Source organism: Malaya genurostris, chromosome 2 (assembly GCF_030247185.1).
Source record: "Malaya genurostris strain Urasoe2022 chromosome 2, Malgen_1.1, whole genome shotgun sequence".
Classification (NCBI taxonomy): Eukaryota; Metazoa; Arthropoda; class Insecta; order Diptera; family Culicidae; genus Malaya; species Malaya genurostris.
The window spans coordinates 320892559-320910936 of NC_080571.1; the positions used below are offsets into that span (position 1 = coordinate 320892559).

General features: G+C 36.8%; 1 protein-coding gene and 3 non-coding genes across 4 annotated transcripts in view; 1 reads left to right on the forward strand and 3 right to left on the reverse strand.

The window, feature by feature from the left end:
* The window catches only part of LOC131431283 (centaurin-gamma-1A), a 378759-nt gene that overhangs the window by 111697 nt on the left and 248684 nt on the right, over positions 1 to 18378 (reverse strand). The window lies entirely within an intron of this gene.
* On the forward strand, positions 2650 to 2723 carry Trnan-guu (transfer RNA asparagine (anticodon GUU)). Its single transcript has one exon. It is a non-coding gene; the product is annotated as a tRNA-Asn (tRNA).
* Positions 3380 to 3451, reverse strand: Trnam-cau (transfer RNA methionine (anticodon CAU)). Its single transcript has one exon. It is a non-coding gene; the product is annotated as a tRNA-Met (tRNA).
* Trnam-cau (transfer RNA methionine (anticodon CAU)) lies at positions 12682 to 12753 on the reverse strand. The gene has a single exon. It is a non-coding gene; the product is annotated as a tRNA-Met (tRNA).

Consider the following 18378-nt stretch of genomic DNA (forward strand, 5'->3'; position numbering starts at 1 on the left):
TGTGGCCTTTCTGATATCAATCATACTATCATATATAGTACTGTGGTATTCTTCAAAATAATTTTTTTCGATTCTTGAAAGAATAACTGAAATCGGTTTGTTTGACCGTCTACTGATAATAACTATCAATTGGAGAAGATTTGAGGTCGATTTAGAATTTTGTTACGGTTTTTTGCCCTTTTCAGTGATGGTATAAAATTTTTAACACATTTTACCCAATATTTTCGGATCCGGAAGTCAGGTCCCCCCCACACAGAGAGAGAGAGAGAGAGATTTTGCGTACTCAACGAAATGAGTCGAATGGTATATGACACTCGGCCATCCGGGCCTCGGTTCAAATGTCGATTTTCACAGTGATTGCATAACCTTTCTATATGAGAAAGGCAAAAATGGTTTACAATCCCTTATGTGAATTTAACTGACTTCGGCTACACCGATTTCCGGTTCCGAAAGTATCAGAATAGAGGAGCTGAATCGTTAACGCCAAGAAGGCCAAACAAAAATTCAAATTGAAAGATTTATGGTCACATAGAAAATCGGTGAATTTTATCCGATTCCTACATCCGATTATGGAATTACAAGGTGATGAGTTTTTAAAATACAACCGTCATAGAAGATGACGATACCAATTTAAATCGATTGTCACACGTTTATATTCATGGATACAATTTCTCTTTTGGATCCGACTTTCAGTTCCGAAATTACAGGGTAATGAGTGATTTAATTTTCAAACTGTCATTTAAAACAAAAGTCATAAAAATAATTTCATGAAAACAAAAAAACCAAAGAATATTCATGCAAAAAACACACGCGGAATGACAAAAAAAAGGTATCATTTCACTGCTAGATGGATTAAGCACGTTTTTATCATGACACCTACCTCAACCAGTAGCATAGAACAAATATAAAAAGTTTATCATAGGACAATTGTGTCAATAACCGAGTAAAGTCATTATTTTACTGATTGGTTGGTTCACAATCAACTGATCTCGAAAAAGCAATCTAAACTGGTAAATGCTATCGAGCTTCCATTTTATCAGGAAATTAATGCACAATGAATTCCACAAAACCTCTTTTATTGCAAAAATCAAATTGTCAAATACGTTTCGTGATCTACAATAGTGTAAACTCTTGAACGAATAAAGTCCAAAACTTATCATGAAAGTTTTATTATTTGGAGTTTGCGAAAAAATACGAAGAAAAAAAATTCCATTTCCATTACTATTCGACACGATCCAGCACTTTACTGCACCACAAACAGACTCATATAAATCATCTTTTATTTAACGCCTTCCCTCGCTTTCAATGATGTTGCGTTCGATCGGGGCTAGAGTGAGTGCAACGAATCGGCGGGCGTCTGTTCATTGATCTGTGGCAGGGTGATATTGGCTCGGTTCCGACCTGCTGATTTCCAAAAGGTGCATCATCCTCGTTCGGCTGACTCAGCATCTCTCGGCACCCACGCCGGGTGTTGGATAATGTAAGTTTCTGGCATTGCGAAATAAAATCTCCGTCTCAGGATAGAGCAGCCATCGCCCGGGGATTTTGCGCGGTGCCGATACACCTTTGTCGCGAGAACTATCCACTGTCGCTTTTCTGTAAGGTGGAACTTTTGTGTTAGGTGATGACATTCATGACAAAAGTTTTGTATTGTATTGATACTACTACTTCAAGCGAGTAGCCATGTTGTACCGATTCAATTGTGGAACAATACGTTCAAGCATTTTTCTTCAATTCAATGTTTGTTTACCTATAATACGACCATCGCTGAAATAACAAGTAACAAACAAATCGAAACCCCTTCGATGCAATATTCCTGCTGCTCCACTGTCAGCATCGATGAATCACTCGGTAGTCGGGTCACGTTATAAGAGCCCTGAGTTGAATGTCGAAGAACGTTGGTAAGACAACCTCGTTCGTTCTCATCCACAGAAATATAGGCCAAAGTTGAAAGTTTAAAGTCTCATTCATTTCTCGACTAGCTTTTGGACTGAAAGCGGCAAGCCAACTTTGCTATGATAACCGCCAAGCTCCGCTACTTCACCTGTTCTGGTATCGGGCACTAGCACAACAAAACGAGGAGCAGCAATATACTGTGACTAACCGCATTTCACAGATTCACTGGTTTTTTTTTTCTAGAGATGCCTGGAAGCTTTTCAACTGGATACAAATTGTGTAATCAGAGGCGGCTATCCCAAACAAAGAAGATCTAAAGTGAGTACAGTGCGGAAATTCAACTGTTTTTCAGCATGAAAGCTGTAAACTCATTAGGAGAAAAAAATAGAATCTGCTATCCACCCACCCCGATGAATAGCACCTAGCAAGTAGCACATGGTAACCGCTTGCCAGTTGGGTAAGGACTCGTAGCTTCTTTGCCCTGTGCTCGGATTAATTGCGTCCGGTTGAACACTAGGTGCCATAGATTTGTTCATTTATTCTCGTAATGTGGTAATTATTCTCACCTCTTTTTTTTCTTGCTCTACTGTATACCATCTACCTCTAGTGACTTGAGTTGGGGTCAATGTTCGGTCCGAGGCAGAATCAGGGTGTGAGTATTGAGCTATTATCTCTGATTGTGGAGCTGTTTAAATGGAAGTAAATGTTTATACGAAATTAAATGCTAATAAATTAACACGACCTGAAACAACTGCCTTCGTGGCGCAATCGGTTAGCGCGTTCGGCTGTTAACCGAAAGGTTGGTGGTTCGAGTCCACCCGGGGGCGGAATTTTTTTTGACAATGCGATTTAATATTATTTATTATTTGTTCAATTATTTTATAATTTGTTCAATTATTTATCTTTAGCTCAAAAACGAAAATGAAAAAAATTAACACAAAACAACACTGTAAATTTGTTAGTATCAATTGTTTAGAGTATGTTTGTATCAAATAAACATCATTTTATCAAGTGAAACTCACAAAGAACATTTATTAGCTTCTCATGTTTATTCTCTCAATCATTTTATTTTAGACACTAAAGTAGCCTTTGAGAAGTAGGTGAAAAACGAAACAGTCAAGAGTATTTAAATAATGAAAATTGTTATAGTCTATACATTTGCTCCTAGATTCAAAGGAAATCGATTAATTTTCTCACCGGTTTGATTCATAAAACATTTCACCAAGGCACTCAACCAAAAATTCAATTACAGCACTCGTAAAATTGAAATTTTAACTACTTGTTAATGTGCATACAGTTCACAAAAGTTATTTATGCACTATTAGGACAGAAGAAAATAAAACAGTTATCCAATTTCACTAAATTAATAACCATGTCAATTGACGAACGGACGATAACTACGTCTGGTCTGATGAATCAGACTAAAAAAGCCGTTTTTATTTTTCAATTTTGTTCCTCAAACCCGCAAAAAATGTTGTATCGATAGCAGAACGTAGTTTCGATCTACGGACCTCTGGGTTATGGGCCCAGCACGCTTCCACTGCGCCACTCTGCTTACACTTCCGGAATAATAAATTTAAAACTCCGTATGGTTGTGAAATCAAGCCTATTTAAACCAGTGCTGTAAAACTTCATTCAATTCAATTGAAACTGAATGTGGAACACATTGACGATCTCTCTAATGCAGTAAACTTCACTCTCTGACACACACAATGTTTGCTGACGGCCCGAACAGGCAGCATTCAATTCATCATTCGTTTCTTTTCAATCGAGGCACAGTTTAACCACCGTCAGTTGATCTCTTGAAATGACAAAATCTCTCTTTCTATAGTGTGAGAGCGGCCTTCAAATGAGGTTCATGTAAACATTCGAATTGGTTCAAGAAAATAGATAAAAGACAAACCAGATAGCTGAAATATCAATCACAGAATACACATAAATTAATTGTTTCCTCCATCAGTTTTCATTTTTAATACTTTACTCCATTTATAATTCTATTCGTTCGAATCTGCTTACTACCAAGAGCGAAGGTATTGAAGCAGGTAGACTACTTGTCACTCGAAACTGAGCAAGCAAAACTTCAAATGACTAGGTACGATTAATCAACTGACGATGAATTCCGGGAGCTTCACTTGAAAATGGCAGCAAAAGTCAAATGAATTAGTAGGGATATGCTGACTGTCAGCGGCCATAAATTTCATTTTCATCTTATTTTATTCGATTGAAAATGAAATTTTACCGCACTGATTTAAACACTGCTTGAAACCCACGGGTTTTATTTAGTTTAAGATTGCAACAATCACTATCGTTTAATTGAATGCTAGTTTAGGCTAAATACTAGTCAATGTGAGTGGTTTCAAATAAAATGCATGCAGTTATCCAGATAAATTAGCCAAACAGTTTGGTTTCGAATTCCTAAAAAATTCGCATACAGAAAATTAATTGCAATTTTCGTCATCACAGGCTATTCATCGAAAGTTCTAAAAAACAACGGGATCTCCTTTGCGAAAGGGTTCTTCATGAGAGAGAGGCACACAACAGCGGCTTACCCGTAGCTGTAGACTTTTTCTAATGCGGTATCCGAGCTTTATCAGAAAGATGTCAAAAAGTAGTGGATAACGATGGACAATATTTTGAGTGACGATACTGTAATGATACTCTCATAACAAATCACGAAACTTTGCAAAAAAAAACGCTACGAGTTTATTCTAATACCAGATATTTTGACAGAGACCACAACATGTGGCCGATCGTTGTCATGATGCAAAATTGCGAAATCGAGCAGGTCCCATAATTTTGCAGTTTATTCGACAATGCCCGCTTTGAAAGAATCTGTTAGTTTAGAGCCACAGCTAACCACTGTTGTATCGAGATGCATTCTGAAATGTGTTCCCAAATATACTAGCGTAACTAAGTTCGTAGAGCATCTTCGTAGTGAAGAATTGAATGCTTGGATTTCTCTTTGGTCTGGAATTCTTTTCGGCACATTTTCTTTTTTTTTGCGTTTCTTCTTCCTCTCGGTCTGTTTCTCATCGGTATTAATGAAGAGTGAACCTAATTCATTTTCCAGTGACTAACTGAATCTCTTATATCGTCCCTGCAGAAATTTTATCATATTTTATTTACATTCAAAGTTTTTAGGCAAACAAATTCTACTATATTTAGCATAAGAGAAATTCAACCAGTTATACCACGAATTATCATTACTAAACTTAAACAAACATTACTAAACTAGCTTACGTTCGTGACGTGAGCTAAGAAACTACAGTGCAAACAAACAAAGTGATCTGCAAATAGCAAGATTTTTATGTATGCTCAGCGGTCTATGTGGAACTGCTGAGTGTTTTAACAGTTCAACATAAACTGCTATGCACTGACGAATCGAAGATGAAACATAAAGAATACAATTCCTTTTACAGTTAAGGAATATATCTGATTTCAAGCTTCCTCTAGTAAAAATCCTTAGCAAATTATTTTTTGAGATTTTGTTCCTTAAGTCGAACGAAAGAAAATACATTTTGGACACTCTCGTGAAAAACCCCACGTAATTAGATTAAATAAAGACTACATTGTAGACGGAAAACAAAACAATTGAAACTAAAATACCATCCGAAGAGTCCATGTATACAAAGGCTATCATTCTTGTCGAACCTGCATATTCGTGAAAATATTCGAAAAACCGAGCTTGGATGATATATAGAAAGGTTCTCACCAGATATTCCGAACAAAAGCCCCCAATAAATATTAATATGTTGTTACGGATGAGTTCGCTAGACAAATTCTGATTTGACTAGAGATTTGCAGCTACGTACAAATTTTCGTTTCGAGTCTACAAACTCTACAAGGAAGAATTCCAGAGAAAAACGCATTCTACCAAAGCACACAAAGGGTCTGTAAAGTTTGGCAAGATTTGACTAGCTGCCACTACAATCGAGAGACTGTTCCATTGGTACCGTGACAACAGGGTGGATGTTATATAAAAGTTTTAAGTGCCAGCATTTTTTCCTCTGTTCCTCAGTTGATCGATAAATATTGATCAAGCTGAAAAAAGCTGGGAAAGTGAATGACGATGCTTCGGAGATAAATAGTTTAAAAGTGGTTTGACGTTGACGAACAGAGTTCACTCTTTCCGAATCAAGTTTTACGACCAACGCCTCATTAAAAAGCATTCGAAAATAAAGTGGCTGTCACACCCGGCTCCGGAGAAATAATGGTATAAGTGACGAAACCGACAAAACGCTTTTTTCCGCTCAACTTTCTCGGAAACACACATTTTTTTGCCAAAATTCGTTTTTATTATTCAACATAATTGCCATCAGAGGCGATACAGCGATTATAGCGATCTTCCAACTTTTCGATACCATTTTTGTAGTACGATTTGTCCTTTGCCTCAAAATAGGCCTCAGTTTCAGCGATTACCTTATCATTGCTTCTAATTTTTTTTTACCAGCGAGCATTCTCTTGAGGTCTGAGAACAGGAAAAAGTCACTGGGGGCCAAATCTGGAGAATACGGTAGATGAGGGAGCAATTCGAAGCCCAATTCGTTCAATTTCAGCATGGTTTTTATCGACTTGTGACACGGTGCATTGTCTTGATGAAACAAAACTTTTTTCTTCTTCAAATGAGGCCGTTTTTTGAAATTTCGTCCTTTAAACGCTCTAATAACGCTACATAATAGTCACTGTTGATGGTTTTTCCCTTTTCAAGGTAGTCGATGAAAATTATACCATGCGAATCCCAAAATACAGACGCCATAACCTTACCGGCCGATTGTTGAGTCTTTCCACGCTTTGGGTTCGGTTCATCGCGTGCAGTCCACTCAGTTGACTGTCGATTGGACTTCGGAGTGAAGTGATAGAGCCATGTTTCGTCGATATAACAGCTCCAAACACTGCTCAGAATCATCAATTCGTTGTTGTTTTTGATCGATTGTGAGCTCACGCGGCACCCATTTTGCACAAAGCTTTCTCATATCCAAATATTCGTGAATAATATGTCCAACACGTTCCTTTGATATCTTTAGGGTGTCAGCTATCTCGATCAACTTCACTTTACGGTCATTGAAAATCATTTTGTGGATTTTTTCACGTTTTCATCGGTAACAGCCTCTTTTGGACGTCCACTGCGTTCATCGTCTTCGGTGCTCATATGACCAGTACGAAATTTTGCAAACCACTTACGAATTGTTGCTTCGCCCGGTGCAGAGTCTGGATAACACTCATCAAGCCATTTTTTGGTATCGGCGGCACTTTTTTTCATCAAAAAGTAGTGTTTCATCAACACACGAAATTCCTTTTTTTCCATTTTTTCTCACAATAACAAAAGTAGCTTCACTCAAAATGCAATATCTCACAAACTAATAATCAGACAGCTGTCAAATTTATACACGTATCTTTTGAAGGGTGGTGCTAACTGAAAATGGTATGGATTTAATTCTAGTGGCGCCCTCTCATAGAAACGATACGAACTTTTCAGCCGATCTGTTATATAGAAAGGTTCTCATCAGATGTCCCGAACAAAAGCCCAATAAATATTAATATTAATATGTTGTTACGGATGAGTTCGCTAGAAAAATTCTGATTTGACTAGAGATTTGCAGCTACGAACAAATATTCAAGTTTTCGTTTCTATAACCTTGAAACTCTACAAGGAAGAGCGCCTGAGAAAAACGTATTCTACCACTTATCAAAGCACACAAAGGATCTGTAAAGTTTGGGAAGATTTGACTAGCTGCCACTACAGTCGAGAGACATTTCATTGGTACCGTGACAACAGGGTATTATGTTATATAAAAGTTTTAAGTGCCAGCATTTTTTTCTCTGTTCCTCAGTTGATCGATAAATATTGATCAAGCTGAAAAAAGATGGGAAAGTGAATGACGATGCTTCGGAGATAAATAGTTTAAAAGTGGTTTGACGTTCACGAACAGAGTTCACTCTTTCCGAATCAAGTTTTACGACCAACGCCTCATCAAAAAGCATTTATTTTTCTCGACATTACTGCGTAAAGTATTTACATCATTTCTACCTTTTGGTATAGAAAGTTAATAAAATTACCTCGGAGAATCCTAGTGTTATGTACCATTCGACTCAGCTAGATGAGATCAGAAAATGTCTGTGTGTGCACCCATTTCAATAGGCTCGTTGAAGCTACTTTTGAGTTATGAATCAAGTTCGAAGATCAAGTGGCTGCCACTCCCGGTTCCGGATATATATTACTATTGGCGTCGTAGCCGACAAAACGCATTTTCCTATCTCCACTCTATTTTCTCCGAAATGACAAAGCTTAGGCTCGTTCAGAAGCTACTATTAGGTTGTCAATCAAGTTCGAAAATAAAGTGGCTGTCATATCCGGCTCCGGAGAGATATCGGTATAAGTGACGAAACCGACAAAACGCTTCTTTCCGCTCAACTTTCTCGGAAACGGCTTAACCAATTTCTACAAACTTAAGCTCGTTTGAAAACAACTATTTGGTTTTAAACCAAGTTCGACGGTCAATGGGCTGTTATATTCGTTTCCGGAAATATAATGGTATAAGTGACGTATCCGACAAACTGCACTTTTTCAGAAAATAACCAATAAATGTGTTATTATTGATACTGAATTCGTGTTAGAAATCAGCCCAAATTCGTATATGGAAATGACTTAACGATGACAGTTTGCAAACATGCCAACCTTTTTTGCAACAACTCGGATTGAAAATAATTATTGAAAGTTATTTTAAAAGTTTTTATTCAAAATATATCTTAAATTGAAACACCTTTGGAGATGCTCTGTGTGAACCAAACTGGATAATAACAACGAAATTAATATCATCAGATAAGTTGATTTTAATTTACAGTCGTACTGGAAAGTGACTACAAAAATGTTACACCCTAGAATATGATTCTATCATTAGCATGGGAAAGTATGACATTGTGTTTTCGTGTATTACTAAACATTTCGCAGGAAAGATGTATAGAAGGTTCCGACATAATGAGATATGTTTACGATTTACTAAGCTTTGTATCACGTTAGTGCTACAAAATTTAAAAAAAGATCTGATGTATGAAGTCGAAGCTGAAGCCGAAGTGAGTGTCAAAAATGATGAAAAAGCGGGTGGGTAATGTCAAAAACATAACTGGAGGACTTAAAAAGAAATAAAACTGACATGGTTCTCTCATACTTCCCAATAATAATTGTTAAGCAATCAGGTTGATTGCTTGTGTGAATTTTGCATCCCTTTTTGGGGTTCTGAAAAAACCGATTTGTGAAATTTATCCGATGTTCTAATAAGTACATTTTACCACCATTTACATCAGAACATTCAGGAACACTCAATTGAAGAACTGAATTTGAAACCCGGGACACAAAATGAATAATAATAAACCCGGGACTCCAGGGCTTTGAATTCAGTAATAAAATTCGGAATCGAAGATCAAAAATTCAGTTCATGAATTTAGTTCTAGAATTCTAGAATTAAAAACAACTTCCTGTATTTTCAATCTGCTTGTACAGGTCAGTGCAGAAGAAACCGATTTGTAAGTGGCAAAAACAGTATTCAATTACTGTGGAGACGCTTGATGTTCAAATCTATAACTGAATTCCGAAACTGAATTCAATTCCAACATCTAGTTCCAGAACGCAAATTCTGAGTTCAATTCCAGCATGCAGGTTCTTAATTCTAGAAATGAATTCTGAAACTTAATTTAGGAATTAAATTCTGGTTTAGAAGTTCCAAAGTTCCGAAATTCTGGTTCGGAGTTAAGATCTACAATCTTGTTCCAGAATCCAGATTTAGCATTCATATCATGAATTTTGTTCCAGAATTCTGCAGTTGAATTCCTTAATCAGAGTTCTTACTACGAATTTCTAATGTAGGGTGAGAGTGCGGTGAGACGCCGCATTTTCGAGTTTGTAGTTATAGAAGTGCTCTAGAGTTGTGAGCGTCAGTGTGAATTCACCTCATGAGACAACAAAAAGGTAGCTAAAAGTAGCGAATTATTTTTAATCGGGAAATATTTATTACTGATACACTGAGGCCTTTTTTATGTGGTTTTTTATGTATATTTTTTCGCTGCTTTTTTACGCGGATTTTTTTGGGCGGATTTCCGAAGTTACGCGGTACGTATCTCCCGCGTACAAAGAGACCTGAGTGTAGTATATTGTTAGTTCCGTTGTAGTGATCGAAATATCTAATTTCGTGACAGAAGATATTTTGTCAATCACAGACAAAGTTGTTTTTTCATCGTCATTTGGAATTCAGCAGCGTCTATACCTACAAATCGGTACACGGAACGCCCGAAATTAGCTCTGCGCCTAATTCGCATTTCTGTTTCTGGATTAGTTAATTTTAACAACAAAATTGACAAATCAACCAATAGATTAGTTGAAATTCAGAATTTATTTTGCTGAAAAAAATTTTGTTTTCAGTGAATCTGTTTAGTTGGCAAAAATCCTAGAAACAAACCAGTACAATTTTAATTGAATACGAAATTCTCGTTCGTAACTAATTTTGTAGTTGAAATCAAAGAAAAATTACGCTGTTTAATTGTCACCATAGCAGTTGAAAGACAGCACAAATAAAATAGAAATGGATTTTGTTTAATTAACAAGTTTATTAGCTAAAAACTCATAAGAAGTGTTAAAGTAGAAGCAATTAGAAAAAAAAACAACAACAGGATTGTTCTGTTGAAATTGCTCTGAAATTGTTTGGATATTTGTATATGTGCTATGGTATATACTTTATTGAATTTCTGAATGACCGGTATATAATGGTATGGTATGATATGGTGGTAAACTCAGTGAAAAACGTTTTTTTTTTGCAGAACTTGTGGACAATTGAAGCGATTGTGAACTTTTTTTTTACATTCTATGTATAGAATGCTGATTACTAATGGTGTTCAAAGTTCCTAATGATCAATTGAAAAATGTGAATGATCAATTGAAAATTGTGAATACCAATCATCAATATTGCAGTTGGTCCTAATTTTTGCCAAAGTTTACATCGAAAAAAAAAAGAAAATGTAAGTTCTCACCTGTTTCACAACATATTTGAATTATTATTGCCAATATTTACGCATAAAACTATCATAGTTTTGGAGCAAGAAAATAAAATTCATCGCATTCCATTTTACTCAAAATAATGAAAGCATTGCATAGTTTGTTTATATCATCTTATCATTTTGTTGGTTTCAAATCAATAACTATAGCTATTACTACCCATTCATCAAAACTAATAGTACCCTGAGCGCTGTCTAAATCAACAAATATTTTTCAAATATTGTTCAGATATTATTATATATTATTCAGATATTCAGAATATTTTTGGTTGAAATCAATAACGAGTTTAGTTACTTTCAACATTTTTAATTAGGTGTAATCACTAGAACTAATAACAAAATCAACTAATATTATTGCTAAAATCACCTGTTATTATCAATTGAAATAAACAGAAATATTATTGAATTTGAAAATACCTTCTGTTGAATTTAACAATTTAAATTGGTTGAAAATAACATTTTATTTTGCTAATTCAACTGAAAAATTAGTTGAATGATAATGGAGTGTGTCGTAGCTAAGAAATGACAGCACGTTTAATTGGCAAATTTAACTAAAAAAAATAGCCATTACAACCAATAATTTAGCATTTTTAAGGGAATGAGAGTTAACAAATCCAAATTAGCAATATTAAGATTTTTTTAGTTGTCCTAAAAAATAACTAACTAAATTCAGTAAATCAACTAATTTTTTCGCAAAAATGCTGATTTCGGTCTTTGCGTGTAGAGACACCGTACAAAAACTATGGGAGAAATGCCGTCTTTTCAATAAGAAACGAGTGACGTAAAATTCAACTAACAATACTCAAAAAATTGATCGAATAATGTTTTGTTTATTTACTGCATGCAGAATGCCTACTCAATAGAAAAGGAAGGCTAGTATAATTAAGAAGCAGTCATTATATGTATCAAAAAAGGACATTTTAATTTTCTTTTCTTCTCAATTATCGTCCTACATTCTGTGTTAACGAATAAAAATATATTTACAGCAGTTTTTTTGGCAATCAATACCGAATACTTTCTTTTTACTTTACCACCTCGAATTAATTTACAAGTGGAACATCACACTGCAAAGCGGTATCTCTCCCAAAAAAATATTGTTTTGTTGCTAATAATTTATTATGAGAATTATTAGTTTTTCTCTGATTAACAGTTATATTTTGTTCATTTTATCTTAATTTAAAGAAAAGCGCGGCATCTCTAACCATTTTACCCTGAATTCAAGCACTGAAGTTGAACATCGGGACTGATATTTGCCAGACTAACTGAAAACCGTCGTCCGGGGAAAGCGTGACAAGTTTTTCTCACTGTTTCCAAAAATTTGAGAAAGCTTAATTTTGAGTTATTTGAAGTTTTCTCAAACTGTTGAAAATTGAATCATAATTTGCTGAGCATATTTCTGATGGCATGGAGAAAAAATAAGGTTGTGGCGTTTAGTACAACTCGAGATATTCACGTTTAAATTCTTTCCATTATTTCACAATTTTAGCGATCTTAGAAACATGCGCCCCATTGTAAAGTAAGATGTTTCCTCGTCAAAACGGACACAGAAACTATTCAACCTTTTTAATGTTTCGTTTTAGATTGTTCAGTGCAAAGCAGTTTATATTGCACCATACCAGTTCAACATGAATCAGTAAAATTTTTCCATGCACCACAGCAAAGAGAAACGAGTAATTCCAATATCGGGGGAACCGTACCATCGAAATAGTAGAACTGCTATCGCCCAAAAAAAGAAACCGCGGATAGCAGAACGTAGTTTCGATCTACGGACCTCTGGGTTATGGGCCCAGCACGCTTCCACTGCGCCACTCTGCTTATGCTTTCCAGGCACAAAAGTAACCGTACTGATTCTACCGAGTAGACGGAAAAGCCACTCTTCCATGGCAAACGAACACACACAAAGCATGCTTTACTAACGCGTTGGTTGCTGTCTTGCTTCCTCTCCGTACAGTGACGATAAGTTGCTGGGGTGGCAACAGTGTGGCAAAGAATAAGAAGGCGACTGGTTCGTGCAAATAAAACGTGCTTACCAAGTCTGTGTTTTGATGGGGATGAAAGTAAATAGTCTGTGCAGAGTTTGAACTTTTTCCGCCGCTTCTACTGAGAAATGTGACGTAAATTCATTTCGTTTCTACGCAAATAAATGCTGGTTAACTAACTAACTGTTCTCTCGCATGGAGGATAAATCAAAATTTTAATCTCGTTGTTTTCGAAAGATGGTGAGGAATGATTCATTAACGGTGACGGTATCAAAAACAATTATATTAATTTTATTCATCGGACACAGTCAGCGATGATCGAATGTTTTGAAAGTAAATTGCATTGCAGTATACAGTCGCCGCCGTTATATGATTCACCACTCTGCTGCGGTGCTGCACAAAGCTAGGATTTTTAATGACATTTTATAGTATTTTTCCCATTTCAAAGACCTAATCACGAGCCCTGCAGTGGGTTTATTGAACAACAGAGAAGAGAACCTCACTCAAAAAAGCTATAAAATTCATTGTTTTCGGCGGAGTTAGCATCCGCAGCATCAGGCGCTCTTGAGTCTGTCACAGGATGGCAAAGTGCCAGGTTGAGTCGCACGCACCAACACCGGAAGGAACGCAAGCTAGAAAACGCAATCGTCACAATTTTACGACTTTTTAATGTCCTTCCAACCGGGGCAATGCCGGGAACGAACGAACGACCACTTTATGGTTTTTATTTTCTGGAGGAACTACGGCTGCTGGTCGAGCCCTCTGAATGTGTGCCCACATTCGTAAAGATTAGGTTATTGTCGGAAGAAGGCCATAGTTCTGAGTGTGCAAGGCGTCTTCTTAAATGAATCGTTAAAATCAGAGCTGCCATTCAGAACATTGTGTACCGTCAGCTGGGAACAAACTCGCATCTCACTTTAATAGGTGGGCATATTAGAGTAGAGTTTTATTGTCCGGTCAGTGACTTTTGCACAGTCAGCAGTTGATTGCACTTATTGTGGTTTATTAAGGAGTAATGGGAAGAATTTGAGAACTGTCTTGTCATTGGAATGCGATCAGAAATGAGTTTGGTAGTTTGGTAGGATCCCGTTTATGACATGGAGAGCCGTGAGAATCCGTTGATTAGGGTGGGAAAATATTGTTTTCTAGTACTCAAGAAGAGTCAAATTTTAATCTGTTACAATTGTAACTGAGTCAAAAGTTTACCTCCATTACAAGCTAACCATTTTAGTAATTGCTATGAACTAAATCGCAAATAAAGCATCAGTTAAATGCAACCACCACCTATTGAGTACCAGTTTACCAGTTTAACTACCTAGCGAAATTAGTGCCTTTTTATTTCGCCAATTACGTGCCGTAAGTAGAGAAGGAACTGTTCGGATTGTATCATAGATCGGTTCGATTTGACATGGGTAATTTCGGGGTTTGAATGGTTTAATAATATAATTCGACTGATTTGAGCTGGGATGTGAAGGCAACATTACATCATTTAGGGTACGGATCCTCCCAATTACGTGAACTGATGACAGCTCTGAAAGCTCTGACAATTTTTCTTAAAGATAACATACCTCTTTCGCCGTGGCATCACAAACGGTAACTTTTGACAGTTGCTTTTTTTTAGCTGAGACGAACAGAAATTCATCGATGAGAGGTTTCATTTTCGACCGAACAAAATATCCTTCAGCACAAAATACCGCTCATTCAATAGGCCGACACTGTTTTACTAACCTGAAAGAAAAGAGAGGAAAAAAGAAAACAAAATCAGTTAAATTCTCGTCGTCCTGTTTCAATCCGTTCGGTTGTATGTAAATTCTATTTCGGTTTAAATCTATATTGAAAGCAAATATTGTCCCAAGCAAAACCATAACACATTACACGTAGGGATTAGAGCCCTCTTGGACCTTGAACAGGTTACCTAGAAGCGGAACGGTTTGGTGAATCTATTCAGTAGAAGATATAAGCACGTTTCGGTATTTGTTTCAATGATTACCATATAAGCAGATGATTATTGTGTCTGCCGGTAATCCGATTTGGGAGGATCGAAGGTATAGGCAGGTATCTACACCTACACTGTGGGATTCCTTCCCACAAAACAAACCGGACTGAAGTCGTTTGACGAAATGTGTAAATGTAGGGTTCGTTTTTGAAAAAAAACTTCAAATAATCAAGAATTCAAATTGTAATTTTGTCGCCAACAAATATCATCGCGGAGCACACATACATAAAAGCAGCATAGCAAACGATCTAAATTTACATACCAAAATATGTGAACATATGTTATTAGTTTCATTGTTAATTGACCTGAATTTGACATCAAAGCAGAATAAACATACAGATTTTACTGTAATTGATGGAATAGCAAGCCTTCATTTTCAAAAACTTTGATCGAAGAAAATGACTATATTTGGCAGGTGGTTCATGAATGTAGGTAAATGAGTGATACATTCAACAACAAAAATCGTGCAACATTGATTGAGTGTAATGCATTTGGTAAATAAATCAATTCAATAATAAAACATATACCAAATAAGTCTTGATACTTGAAAGGAATTGAACTAAGGAATTCAAGTGAAAATGTGACAGAAAAAAGCTTCTGAAATTGAGCGACCGAAGAAGAGAACCGGTAAAACACCGCGATGGAAGCCATGCAAAAAACGTGCTAATTGCCTAAACTGTGTAAAAGTTCGAAATGGCGACTTACTTGTCATCGACATTCCTAAAAACCCCTTTCAAGATAAGTGGTTTAGAAACGGCTCCAACAATTAGGAGTTGGAAATGGACGTTTCACGTCGATATCCACGATAACGATAACCGCAGTCGAACTCTGGTGGCAGAAGAAATTTAAGGTCATTTCGCCGAAAGCCGGTTCGCCGAATGCCATTTCACCGACAGAGTTACTTCGCCGAAAGGGTCATTTCGTCAAATTCTTCATTAGTCTTAGTATCGTGATTGGAATTGATAAAGAGAGACAAATAAAAAATGATTAAGGAGTGTATCGAAAAGTAGTTAGCAACATTGATTATTGAATAAAAAAGCGAAAAAAAACATATTTTGACATCAGTTTTCGATATATTGTAGAAAAATTACATTTTTATGCATTTCACTGATTCTGTTGAAGAAAATCCTAGTTTCTGTGAAACGCTCGCACTTTGGACTTGACATTCTTCATTAAATTCTGCACAGTTACTTTTGTGACTTTCCTGGTGGCAGCTGTCCAGTTTTTTTTTGAACTCCTGCATGTTTTGGAACACTGTACCTTCCTTCCGAAAGTGCCGCTTGACAATTACCCAATACCTTTCGATTGGCCGAAGATCCGGGCAGTTCGGTGGGTTGATGTCCTTTTCCACGAATTGTGCATTATTTTTGACAACCACTGTAGAACGGAGTTGGCGTAGTGGGCTGAAGCCAAATCCGGCCAGAAAAGAGGAGGAGCCTAATGCTTTCTGTACAGTGGCAGCATTCTCTTCTTCAAACATTCTTCCTCGTACACCTTGGCGTTAATTGTGCCCTTCGTGAAGAAAATCGACGACCGCAAACCACAGGTACAAATTGCTTGCTAGACCAACACTTTCTGCTAAAACTTTTCCATCGCCACCGTGGTGTCAGCGTCGTCCAGGTCCTGGTACACCGATTTCGTATAATACTGCGGTCCGGGCAGCGCTCGAGAGTCTTCCTTGGCGTAGGTTTCGTCGTCGATTAGGATGCATCCGTCTTTATTCTGTAGAATCCGGTTATACAGTTTTCGCGCTCTTGTTTTGGCCTGAACTTGCTATACCAGGGACTTTTTCGGCACCTTCTGTTTCTTGTACGTTTTCAGGGAGTTCCGAACTTTGATCCGTTGAATCATCCCGATGCTGGTGTTGAACTGCTTGGCCAAATCCCGCGTCGACGTCGATGGGTTTTTCCTGATGTACTCAACCACTTTTAAGTCCCGGCCGGGCTGGCTGGAACCCGTTTTCCTACCGGATCGGGGCAAATCCTTCATGGAAAGGGTCTTACCGAACTTCTCGATAATATTTTTGACACTGGTGTGGTGCACTTTCACCCGTTTTGCAATTTCGTTGTACGTGACACCACTTTCTGAGCACCAAGTGTGCAGAATTTTCTTTCGCGTTTCCCGATCAATTCGACTCATCATTGAAACGATAAACCGTACCGAAACCAATCGATGGCGCAGCTGTTATTGACATGTAAACAAACATGTCACCGCAAAACACGCTGCAAAAAATTAAGCCGTTTCAGAGTTATAACTGTTTGAATGTTGCTAACTACTTATCGATACACTCCTTATGTTTACTCCCGTTTTGTTGACCTATAATCGTACTTCTGAAATGATCCAGAGACTTGAATAATTTTTGTAGGTATTCATGATCCTCATTACGGAATTTCCAAGAAAAAACTTGTTGACTTTATTAGTGCATCTACCAGGCAATCGTGTGCGGTATTTTCCAATAACTGAGTGCAAATTAAAAAAATATCTAATGCGGCTTCGCCACATCGTTTTGCTTCGAGTAGACCGGGCAAACGAGGCGGTTACAGGTTGGTATGCAAGAGACCGCTGCCGAACCATCTTGGCTTCGAGATATAAAAATAAATAGATATTTTTGATGAATAACCAGAATTCAGTTTCCTAATAAATTATGTTATGCATTCAGAAATACCCTTTCGTAAAAAATAACCCTTTCGGCGAAATGACCCGCTCCCGAAATTTATCACAACTTTCTTGTAGAGAAGAAACTTAAAATGTCTTAAAATTCTTTCTTCACAAAATTATCTTTTCTTCTCAACGAATTTAGCAACTGAGCTGCGGTCATACAATTTCTTGAAAGTAAAGAAAATTACAAAGCGATTTCGTTTATTTTCTTATTTTGGAATTCCCGTCAAGTTTATGAAGTAATTTTTTGACACTTTAAAAACAAAAAGAAAATAATTTTCTTTTCGCCATTTTAGCGAAAGAAATTCAGAAAGACACTTCTTTCAGAGAAAAAAAAATTAGTGAAAATTTAGCTACATCGCCAACGTTGATTTTAGAAGGGTATCAGCAATCCGTGTGATTCGGATACCGGAATCATGACCCATCATTAAAGTTTGGAACTTTTCAAAGAATTCCATCTGTCATCTGTTATCATATCTTGAAACGTCACGTCTGTTATCATATCTTGAAACGTCACGAATTCTCAGTCAGATAAGCAAGTGGCAAAAAGACTCAATACATCTCAATATTCATTACCCGTTAAACGATAGGAAAGGAAATGTGCGTCCTAGTAAAATAGTTCTAATGATCAATTTTACATGTTCGAGTTTAGGCTACATTTAAAATTTTAGCCTGAAGTTCAAATTTAAGCAATTCCAATTATTTACCTTTTCCGAATCTGTTTTTCATTGTATAACACCAGGGTTATTACGGCTTCAGGCCATAGCAAAAAAAAATATTTGAAATCAAATAAGAATACGTGTAAAC